We start from the raw sequence: 6,490 nt of genomic DNA, 5'->3' as shown, positions 1-6,490 counted from the left end.
TAGAGAGAGAGAGTCATAGAGAGTGGGAGAGGACTTAGGTGCCCATTTATCATGATCGCATTTACAATGCGATCTGGGCGGAATATTACCGGCCAGGATTGCATTGTAAAATGCGATCATATCGGGGCAATGTATCAAATTCAGGGCGCAGGGACAGGGCTCCGGGGCCGGGGGGAGCTGCGCATGCACGGTTATGCGCTGACCCCCGCCGACCCCTCTGACCGCACTGCCCCACTCGGCAGTGCGATCCCGCAGCCATAGGCTACAATGGGCTATCGCCTTATCAGAATAGCGATAGCCCAGGGGTGCGATGCCGGGCTGCCCGATGTTGATACATCGGGCAGCTTCGCATCCCCCATAGAAACCTATGGGGGATGCGGCCGGCGACGCTGCAGGGGGGATCACAGCAGGGATCGGAGATTCCTGCTGCGGTCCCCCTTTGATACATTTAGGGGATACTTAATATTTGCAGCTATGTGAGAGGGAGAGAGAGACTGAGAGACAGACTCTGGGCCGCATTTATCAAGCAATATTTGCGGTTAAATCCCCGAAAACATCCGTTTTCGGGGGTTCACCACAAATATTTAGTATCCCCCAAATGTATTAAAGGGGGACCGCAGCAGGAATCTCTGATCCCTGCTGCGATCCTCCCTGCAGCGCCGCCGGCCGCATCCCCCATAGGTTTCTATGGGGGATGCGAAGCTGCCGATGTATCAACATCGGCCAGCCCGACATCGCACCCCTGGGCTATCGTCATTGTAATGTGGCGATAGCCCATTGTAGCCAATGGCTACATATCGCACTGCCCGAGCGGGGCAGTGCGGTCAGAGGGGTCGGCGGGGGTCAGTGCATAACCGCGCATGCGCTGACCTCCCGGCTTCCGGGTTAGGGCTTCGCTGGGACGGGCTCCTATCGGAGCCCTGTCCCTTAATAATGATACATTGCCCCGATATGATCGCATTTTACAATTATTATTATTATTATTATTATTATTTTATTTATAAAGCGCCACAAGTGTTTCGCAGCGCCGTACAAAGGAACAGTACAGGGAGACAAAACTTGGCATAACATTGAATAAATAACAAAAATACAGTACAAATACACATTACAGCTTGGATATAAGTAGTGAGGACTCAATCAGCATACAACTAGAGGCTTGAGGCCAATGATGGAGATGAGTATGCGGACAAAGATGGTCACTGAGTGTTGGAGTATAGGAGAGCTGTGAGTGACATGTGAAGAGAAGTGGGCTGTGACAACAGGAGGGAAGAGGGCCCTACTCGGAGGAGCTTACAATCTAGTAGGAAGGGGAGACAGACAGATTACAAGAGGTGCAAGCGAGGGGGTGGTGGTTAGATAGCAGGATGTAAACAGGCAAGGGGTCGGAGAACCAGCTGGTTTATGCAGTGGAAGGGTACGCTTTGATGAATAGGTGAGTTTTCAGTGCTCGTTTGAAGCTTTGCAAGGTCGGGGAGAGTCTAATGGAGCGAGGGAGTGCGTTCCACTGAAGGGGTGCAGCACGGGCAAAGTCCTGTACTCTAGCATGGGAAGCAGTGATCAGGGTGGAGGAGAGACGACAGTCGTCAGCCGACCGTAGAGGGCGGGAGGGTGTATGAATGGAGATGAGGTTAGAGATATATGGAGCAATGGAATTAGAGATGGCCCTGTATGTGAGTGTGAGGTGTTTGAAGAAGATTCTGTAGGGGAATGGAAGCCAGTGCAGATTTTGTTGAAGGGGAGTGGCAGAATTAGAGCGGCGGGAGAGGAAGATGAGCCTGGCTGCAGAGTTAAGGACAGATTGGAGAGGAGCTAGTTGGGATTGAGCGAGGCCGGTGAGGAGAACATTGCAGTAGTCGAGCCGTGAGATGACCAGTGAGTGTATGATCAGCTTAGCTGCACTCTGTGAGAGAAAGGGCCTGATGCGAGCAATGTTGCGTAACTGGAACCGGCAAGAATGGGCCAGGGCTTGGATGTGGGGTGCAAAGGAGAGGGAGGAGTCAAGAGTGACACCCAGGCAGCGGAGTTGGGGAACAGGGGAGATTTTTATTTATTTATTTATTAACAGTTTCTTATATAGCGCACACATATTCCGCAGCGCTGTACAGAGAATATTTGAACACTCACATCAGTCCCTGCCCCAGTGGAGCTTACAATCTATATTCCCTACCACATGTACATGCACACACAGACATTCTAGGGTTAATTTTGTTGGAAGCCAATTAACTTATCTGTATATTTTTGGATTGTGGGAGGAAACCGGAGTACCCGGAGTAAACCCACGCAAGCACGGGGAGAATATACAAACTCCGCACAGTTAGAGCCATGGTGGGGATCGAACCCATGACCTCAGCGCTGTGAGGCAGTAATGCTAACATAACACCATCCGTACTGCCCCGTATATATAACACATGGTGGGGATAAAACCCATGACCTCAGCGCTGTGAGGCAGTAATGCTAACCATTACACCATCCGTACTGCCCCATATATATAACACATGGTGGGGATAGAACCCATGACCTCAGTGCTGTGAGGCAGTAATACTATAACCATTACACCGTCCGTACTGCCCCGTATATATAACACATGGTGGGGATAGAACCCATGACCTCAGCGCTGTGAGGCAGTAATGCTAACCATTACACCATCCGTACTGCCCGATGATGGTGTTGTTAACAGTGATAGAGATATTAGTAGGGGGCATAGCTCTGGGTGGGGGAAAGATAATGAGTTCGGTTTTGTCCATATTCAGCTTCAGAAATCGCTCAGACATCCAGGAGGAGATGGCAGCGAGGCAGTTGTAAACCTGAGAGAGAACAGTGGGGGACAGATCAGGAGAGGAGAGGTAGATTTGGGTGTCATCAGCATAGAGGTGATATTGGAAGCCAAAGGAGTTAATGAGTGCACCCAGAGAGGAGGTGTACAGAGAGAACCGGTAATATTCCGCCCAGATCGCATTGTGAGAGAGACTGAGAGAAAAAGGGCCACATTTATCAACTAATATTTGCAGCTAAATCCCCGAAAACACCCGTTTTCGGGGTCAACCGCAAATATTAAGTATCCCCCTAATGTATCACAGGGGATCTCCGATCCCTGCTGCGATCCCCCCCTGCAGCGCCGCCGGCCGCATCCCCCATAGGTTTCTATTCTGATATGGCGATAGCCCATTGTACCCTATGGCTACATATCACACTGCCCGAGCGGCAGTGCGGTCACAGGGGTCGCGGGGGGGGGGGGGGGTCAGCGCATAATCGTGCATGCGCTGACCCCCCGGCTTCCGGCTCCAGGCAGGTGATAAATTCAGGTGATGGGATCGCATTTTACAATGCGATCCTGGGCGGTAATATTCCGCCCCGATCGCATTGTAAATATAATCAATGATAAATGGGGGCCTCTGGGAGAGAGTGAGAGAGGACAGAGAGACAGAGACTGAGGGCCTTATTCTAGTTCATTCTTTCTGACAAAATCCTTCTTAGATGGACAAAACCATGTGCACTGCAGGGGGGGCAGATGTAACAGGTGCAGATAGAATTAGATTTGGGTGAGTTATTTTGTTTCTGTGCAGGGTAAATACTGGCTGCTTTATTTTTACACTGCACTATAGATCTCACTTTGAAGTAAAACCCCACCCAAATCTATTTTCTCTGCACATGTTACATCTGCCCCACCTGCAGTGCACATGGTTTTGTCCAGCTAAGAAGGAATTTGCCTCTAAGAGTGAACTAGAATAAGGCCCTAAGAGACAGAGAGTGAGAAAGAGACTAAGAGAGACAGATAGACAGATAGTGAGAGAGAGGGAGAGAGTCTGAGAAAGGGAGTAAGACAGAGAGTGAGAGAGGGAGCGAGGGAGAGAGTCTGAGAGAGGAAGAGAGACAGAGAGTGAGAGCAAGAGATTCAGAGAGAGGGAGAGTCAGAGAGAGGGAGAGAGAGTCAGAGAGAGGGAGCGAGTCTGAGAGAGGAAGAGAGACAGAGAGTGAGAGCAAGAGATTCAGAGAGAGTGAGAGGGAGAGAGAGTCAGAGAGAGTGAGAGGGAGAGAGTCAGAAAGAGGGAGAGAGTCAGTGAAGGGGAGAGGGAGAGTTAGAGAGTGAGAGAGAGGAATAGGGAGAGGGAGAGTTAGAGAGGGAGAGTCAGAAAGAGTGAGAGGGAGAGAGTCAGGGAGAGTGAGAGAGTGAGAGAGTCAGAGAGAGGAATAGGGAGAGGGAGAGTTAGAGAGGGAGAGTCAGAAAGAGTGAGAGGGAGAGAGTCAGAGAGAGGGAGAGAGAGTTAGAGAGGGAGAGAGTCGGAGAAAGTGAGAGAGGGAGAGTCAGAGAGAGTGTGAGAGGGAGAGAGACAGAGAGCGGGAGAGTCAGAGAGAGTGTGAGAGAGACCGAGAGAGTGTGAGAGGGAGAGAGTCAGGGAGAGGGATGGAGACTGAGAGACAGAGTGAGAGAGTGTGTGAGAGACTAAGAGACAGAGAAAGAGACTGAGAGACAGAGTAAGAGAGAGTGTGAGAAAGACTGAGAGACAGAGACTGAGAAATGGAGAGAGGGAGAGTGAGAGAGGACAGAGAGAGAGACCGAGAGAGAGAGTGAGAGAGACAGAGAGAGAGACCAAGAGAGACTAAGAGACAGAGTGAGAGAGAGGGAGAGAGAGGGAGAGAGAGAGGGAGAGAGAGTCAGAGAGAGGGAGAGAGTCTGAGAAAGGGAATAAGACAGAGAGGGAGTGAGGGAGAGTCAGAGAGAGTGTGAGAGAGACAGAGAGAGAGGGAGAGGGTCAGAGAGAGGAAGAGAGGGAGAGAGTGAGAGGGAGAGTCAGAGAGAGGGAGAGAGTCAGAAAGAGTGAGAGAGTCAGAGAGAGAGTGAGAGGGAGAGAGTCAGAGAGAGGGAGAGAGAAAGAGTCAGAGAGAGGGAGAGAGAGTTTAGAGAGGGAGAGAGTCAGAGAGAGGGAGAGTCAGAGAAAGTGAGAGAGTCACAGAGAGGGAGAGTCACAGAGAGTGAGAGAGTCAGAGAGAGGGAGAGAGAGTCAGAGAGAGGGAGAGAGAGTCAGAGAGGGAGAGAGTCAGAGAGAGGGAGAGAGTCAGAGATAGGGAGAGGGAGAGATTCAGAGAAAGTGAGAGAGGGAGAGAGTCAGAGAGAGGGAGAGTCAGAGAGAGGGAGACAGTCAGAGAGAGAGGGGGATAGTCTAAGAGAGGGAGAGACAGAGAGAGGGAGAGTCAGGGAGAGTGTGAGAGAGACAGAGAGAGAGGGAGAGGGTCAGAGAGAGGAAGAGAGGGAGAGAGTGAGAGGGAGAGTCAGAGAGAGGGAGAGAGTCAGAAAGAGTGAGTGAGTCAGAGAGAGAGTGAGAGGGAGAGAGTCAGAGAGAGGGAGAGAGAAAGAGTCAGAGAGAGGGAGAGAGAGTTTAGAGAGGGAGAGAGTCAGAGAGAGGGAGAGTCAGAGAAAGTGAGAGAGTCACAGAGAGGGAGAGTCACAGAGAGTGAGAGAGTCAGAGAGAGGGAGAGAGAGTCAGAGAGAGGGAGAGAGAGTTAGAGAGGGAGAGAGTCAGAGAGAGGGAGAGAGTCAGAGATAGGGAGAGGGAGAGATTCAGAGAAAGTGAGAGAGGGAGAGAGTCAGAGAGAGGGAGAGTCAGAGAGAGGGAGACAGTCAGAGAGAGAGGGGGATAGTCTAAGAGAGGGAGAGACAGAGAGAGGGAGAGTCAGGGAGAGGGAGTTAGAGAGGGAGAGAGTCAGAGAGAGGGAGAGACAGAGAGAGGGAGAGTCAGAGAGAGTGTGAGAGAGACAGAGACTGAAATACTCAAAGAGAATGTGAGAGGGAGAGAGTAAGGGAGGACAGAGAGAGACAGAGAGGGAGAGAGTCAGAGAGAGGGAGAGTCAGAGAGAGTGTGAGAGGGAGAGAGACAGAGAGCGGGAGAGTCAGAGAGAGTGTGAGAGAGACAGAGAGTGAGAGAGAGGGAGAGTCAGGGAGAGGGATAGAGACTGAGAGACAGAGTAAGAGAGTGTGCGAGAGACTAAGAGACAAAGAGAGACTGAGAGACAGAGTAAGAGAGAGTGTGAGAAAGACTGAGAAATGGAGAGAGGGAGAGAGAGACTGAGAGAGAATGAGAGAGGCAGAGAGAGTTTGAGAGGACAGAGAGAGAGACCGAGAGACAGAGAGACCGAGAGAGAGAGAGACCGAGAGAGAGAGTGAGAGTGAGAGAGACCAAGAGAGACTAAGACAGAGTGAGAGAGAGAGTGAGAGAGTCAGAGAGAGGGAGAGAGAGGGAGAGAGTGTGAGAGTCAGAGAGAGTTAGAGAGAGAGTGAGAGAGTCAGAGAGAGGGAGAGAGTCTGAGAAAGGGAAAAAGACAGAGAGTGAGAGAGGGAGTGAGGGAGAGTCAAAGAGTGTGAGAAAGACAGAGAGAGTGTGAGAGTCAGAGAGAGGGAGAGAGTCAGAGAGAGGGAGAGGGTCAGCGAGAGGGAGAGAGAGTCAGAGAGAATGAGAGAGCCAGGGAGAGGGAGAGAGAGTTAGAGAGGGAGAGA

The 6,490-nt window shown here is 51.2% G+C and overlaps 1 protein-coding gene across 2 annotated transcripts in view; it reads right to left on the bottom strand.

Annotated features, from left to right (window-relative positions):
* The window catches only part of SLC2A4 (solute carrier family 2 member 4), a 114,369-nt gene that overhangs the window by 54,143 nt on the left and 53,736 nt on the right, over positions 1–6,490 (bottom strand). The window lies entirely within an intron of this gene.

The sequence above is a fragment of the Crinia signifera genome, chromosome 4 (assembly GCF_055691185.1).
Source record: "Crinia signifera chromosome 4, ASM5569118v1, whole genome shotgun sequence".
In the NCBI taxonomy this organism is placed as follows: Eukaryota; Metazoa; Chordata; class Amphibia; order Anura; family Myobatrachidae; genus Crinia; species Crinia signifera.
This window is presented reverse-complemented; position numbering and strand designations above follow the sequence as displayed.